This window comes from Mus pahari, chromosome 6 (genome assembly GCF_900095145.1).
Source record: "Mus pahari chromosome 6, PAHARI_EIJ_v1.1, whole genome shotgun sequence".
Lineage (NCBI taxonomy): Eukaryota > Metazoa > Chordata > Mammalia > Rodentia > Muridae > Mus > Mus pahari.
Window position 1 is genome coordinate 94,121,671 of NC_034595.1, and position 5,099 is coordinate 94,126,769.

A 5,099-nucleotide genomic window follows, 5' to 3' on the forward strand; every position below is an offset into this window, starting at 1 on the left:
TCTCTGCATGCGGGTCTGACATGCAGCTTTCCCTGCAGATGCTCTCTGCATGCGGGTCTGACATGCAGCTTTCCCTGCAGATGCTCTCTGCATGCGGGTCTGACATATCCCCTCAAGGCCCACATACACTTCCACTATGGAGTTTGGTAGTGAAAGCTGCATATTTGCTGTTGGGTTTTCCCCCTTTACATATATTAAAACTAACACAAAACTAGTCAGAAGACATGAAAATAGCAAATAATCCACAGTGCTCTCCACCCGGAAACTGATTTAACAGACCCCTGAAAGGTGTCTAAGTCAGATCTAAAGTTGAAAAGATATCAGCATTCTGAAAAAGAAAAAAAATTCCCATGAATAAATAAATAGCCAGTGTAAAATAATCATCAAAAGAAACTGTGTGCAGATATGTGCAAGCTACAGACACCATAGAGAAAACAGGGAGGTTAGTTCTTAGGTAGCTGAAACAAAAAAAAAAATGTATCATCAGACACTACAAAAGCAGATTTTCCAATTTTCACATCTTAAATAGTTGCAGAATTTTAAAATTCATCACAGAGAAAAAACTTCCGAAAATTAATGAAAAGAAATGTCAGACTTTAGAAGCCTTACAAATCAATGTGGGATTGATTGATGAATGATGGCCCATCCACATATCAGACAGCCATTAAACATCAAATTGAAGAACAGTTAAAGCCATAGAAACACACAGCAGCATAATGGAAGCCAAGCTACATCGATACACACAACATATCAATTCTCTATAAACTATTATCCAGAAGTGGATGCTTCTATAAATGAATATATGTGAATCAAGAAATACAAGCAGGCACACCATGGGGGACTATCGACAATCTGCTACAATGTTAACAATGGCTATCTGAGGAGGCAAAGTTTACAGCTGGTTTCTATTCCTTCTTTGTGCCCCTCTGTCTCCCAACTGTCTTGCAGTGTGACTATTTTGCTGTTCTGTCTTACAGAGCTAATACATTATTACAAAGTTACACCTTATTATCTGGAGCACTGCATAGAAAATTTAAAACCACCAAACCTCAAAGAAGCCAGGTCTTCCCTGACAAACGGCGAACATTCCTTGAGTTTTCTCATTATATCCCTGTTTCTAAAAACTTTGTAAATGCATCAACGGCTTTGGGGGGGGGGGGTCCGAGCCCTGAAATAACACTAAATACAGTTGAGTGTTGCTTCCAACAATGGATTTACAGCTCTCTTCCCATGACTTGGAATAAAGGGGGCTTATTAAATGATCTCTGAAGGTCTTCAAAGCTATGGCGAGATTGCTCATGAAAAAAGAATTTTCACCAAATAAAGTGTGTGTGAGAGAGCTTGGAGGGTGGCAGCTGCGTGCAATCTCAAAAACAGAACTCTACAGAACAGGAAAACAACAGAATAACGTCTCTCAGTTCCTCCTCTTAATATCTGGATGCAAACTTCTAAAAAACTGCTTTTTCTAATATCACCGTGGGCAGAATGGTCAAACTGTAGTCTGTGCTATTTGTAGGTAAAAAGAACCATTGGGAGATTGTCTTTGCCGTGTATATATATTACTTTAAAGAATAACCCCAAAGTAAACAAAAAAACTTTGAGATACATTTTTAGAGATGTTCTGGGGACACTGTGTACTAGAAACAACGTTCCCGGGTTTCATTAAAGGGTCCTAAGGTCAAGGAACTGGAATTCAGCAAAAGGCAGTTCACGTGTCAAATACACCCAAATCCTCAATACATGAAACACGGGGGGGGGACCCCATTTCTGTAGGTGCAAATTCCAGCTGGGTAGTAAGAGGCAACGGGGCTTCCCGGCGATGTGTGGGATTGTTTCCCCAGCTCGAGGCCCGACCTAACGGTAAGTGCTAGGCCACTGGCCGGTGCTTCACGCGTGGATCGTGGAAGAACACAGACCTGTTAAGGTCTATTACGTGTCTCACTCGTCACCCTCGGAGACATAGTCGATGGATCTTTTGACTAACCCCAACCAGTCCTATGTATGTTAGCGCACACCTGTGACACACGCACGTATGCACCAGTGGGTCGATGGGGACACTCGGGGGACACCACTGCCAGGTTTGGAACACACGGAAACTATATGGGAGGGGAAAAAACCACAAAGGCTCGAGGCACAGAACCCACTCGAGGTTGCACATGCGCTCGCACACTCAGCCGGGACACAAAAGAGCAGAGATCGGCGCAGCCCTGCGGATGGGGACCGCCCGGGGCCCACGTGCGCTCCCCCGCCGACCCCGCAGCCGCGCACCCCGAGTCCGCCGCGCCGCCACCAAACGGACCCGAAACTTGGCCGCGGGGACTTAAAAGCCGCCGAGCGGGAGCCTTCGCGCCGCCTCGCGTCGGCGCCCGCCAGCGCCAGCGCCAGCCACCGGTGGGTTCCCGGCCGTTCGGAGGAAGCTCGAAGGGGGCGCGTCAGCCCGCCCCGCGGTCCCCTTAGCGCCCGGCCCGGTCGCCCCCGCCGCGGTGGCCACACTCCTCACTGACACCGAGGGACATCCCGCCGAGGCCCGCCCGTCCTCCCCGGCTCCGCCGCTCCTCACCAGAGCGCGACGCGCCGACGCTTCAGCGAGCCCGGAGCCGCAGCCGCCGCCGTCGCTCCGGCGCCCGCGGCCGCGCCGCCGCCATCTTGGCTCCGGCCGGAAGTGACGTCGGCACGGCGCCCACAACCCGAACCCGGACCTCGACCCCGACCCCGCGCGTAGCTCGTGGCCCGCGACCCCGAGGAGCTCAACACGACGGCCGGGTGTGACCCTGGCGGACTGTGTCGCCCTCTCTGTCAATCACGGGCTCGCCGCGCTTGCCAGAGCGTTATTACCTCGAAGGGAAGCCCGCGTCGCCATGGCCGGGCCAGCCTGACCACTGTAGAGTTAGGGCTGAGAAACTCAGAGTTCGTCAGAGAAGCCACCCTACTTCAGACGATCGCGGCTGACGGGCATGGTGGAGCACACTTTAATCCCCAAACTCGAGGCAGAAGCAGTCAGATCTACATAGTGAGTTCCAGGAAGGAGGGACCACACCCTGAGACCTTGTTTCAAGAAAAACAAGAGCAGAATCCACTCTGAAGGCCACTCCCTAGACCTTTGTCGGGCAAATAGACCATTTAAATGGTGTGCAAAGAGCCAATATAGCCACACACACACACACACACACACACACAAAACCGAAACTTCAGCAAAGCAGATGCAATTGGGCAGCTATATTCATCCCTAACTAGGAGGCATTTGCTAACTACCAGCCATGGGCCCAGGACAGTGTCAGGGCTCTGTGGTACCCAGCATCTTGCCCTTGAGAACTGCGTCACTATTTACAAACAGGAGAGCTGGAGATGGATTGGGTTGAACTCGAGACCACTTCTGACATCCCAGAAAAGAGGTTTGACGGGAACAAAGTTGCCAGTCAGTCTGAAGTTGCAGAGAGATGAAAGTTACTTGTCACATCTAGATGGTACCCAGAGCCATGAGTACTTCAAGATAAAGCTATACTCTGAGAAGAAAGGGGGAAAAATCTAAATGTAGTGAGTCGTATTAGACCTCTGTAAAAAGGATCTGAAGAATAGATAATGTATTATGTTCAAATGTGCCTCCAAAGCTTTGGAAAGACCAGACAAGTTCATCAAATGTATCTGTTGTTTAGAAAATACGTTGAGCCGGGTGTGGTGGCACATGCCCTTTAATCCCAGCGCTCGGGAGGCAGAGGCAGGCAGATTTCTGAGTTCGAGGCCAGCCTGGTCTACAGAGTGAGTTCCAGGACAGCCAGGGATACACAGAGAAACCCTGTCTCGAAAAACCAAAAAGATAAAAAAAACAGAAAAGAAAATATGTTGATGGACATGGATTGTGGCATACTCTGTAAAGGATTGGTGACGTGGTGATCATCTCATCAGTACTATTGACAGGTGAGGACAGTGTCAAGTGTTGTCAAGGTCTAGATCACCCAGAGCCTGTGGAGAAAGGAAATAAAACCTCAAATGTTTGCTTATGTCTCTCACTAGTCGAGGAAGAGTTTATAAACCTAAGAGATACATGCAATCTTGTCACTAGAATATATACAATTATGATACAGGCTGCCACTGGAATTTGCACTCGTTATTTGATTAACGCCTTACTGAGTACATACATCAAAGTCATCTGAGGCGGGCTGGGAGCAAAAGGGAGACCTCCACCTCACCTACCGCCAAACTGCCATCGTCATCGTTTTAAAAGAAAATCTACATACCACCTGGCATTCAGTAGAATGCAAAAGGAAATATAGGGGACCGTCAAATCAAAAATGTCATGGTAAAACCAGAGAACACCATGCCAAGAAGTCAGTGGCTGCTCTTCCTGTCATTAATCCAATAGGACAATGCCTTTTTCCCCTGGGGCAACTGTTTCAGATTTGATGTCTTAAAACAACAGAACTTTAATCTCCTGCAAATGTAGAGGCTAGAGTCCAAAATCAGTATCAGTAGACTCCAGCTAAGGTGTCAGTAGGACCACACTTCCTCTGAGGTCTCTAGGGGAGACTGTTTCCTTCTTCCAGCTTCTGGTGACTGCCACCATTCCTGGGCTTGTCACTATGCCACTCAACTCTTCAAGGCCAACATCATCACATTCTCTTCATCTTCACATCACTTTCTCCTTTGTAAGTAGTGAAATTTCCCTCTGTTCTTTCTTTTTTTTTATTTTTTTTTTATTTATTTATTTATTATATGTAAGTATACTGTAGCTGTCTTCAGACACTCCAGAAGAGGGAGTCAGATCTTGTTATGGATGGTTATGAGCCACCATGTGGTTGCTGGGATCTGAACTCCGGACCTTCGGAAGAGCAGTCGGGTGCTCTTACCCACTGAGCCATCTCACCAGCCCCCCTCTGTTCTTTCTTAACACATACAGTTGCACTGAGGATACCCAGCTAAACCACAGTTACTCTCTTCATTGCTGAGTCATAACAACAGAAGTTCTGCATGAGGTGATGCTTGAGAATTCAAGGGATTGAGCTGAGGTCAGATGCTTAGTAAGGATTATTTAGCCTACCACACTGAGTGAATCTTTGGTTATTCTAAATACCACCTCTAGCCAACCATTGTGTACTTTTAAT

At 47.8% G+C, this 5,099-nt stretch overlaps 1 protein-coding gene across 3 annotated transcripts in view; it reads right to left on the reverse strand.

The window, feature by feature from the left end:
- Positions 1-2,891, reverse strand: part of Prdm2 (PR/SET domain 2) — a 101,185-nt gene extending 98,294 nt beyond the window's left edge. For 2 of the 3 annotated variants that reach the window (XM_021199780.2, XM_029539589.1), the window contains exon 1: positions 2,561-2,627. The gene's annotated coding sequence lies outside the window, so the exon portion shown is untranslated. Of the gene's footprint in view, positions 1-2,560; positions 2,628-2,835 lie in introns of those variants that run through there. The other variant, XM_029539588.1, reaches the window with a different exon arrangement.
- Positions 2,892-5,099: the final 2,208 nt, after the last annotated feature.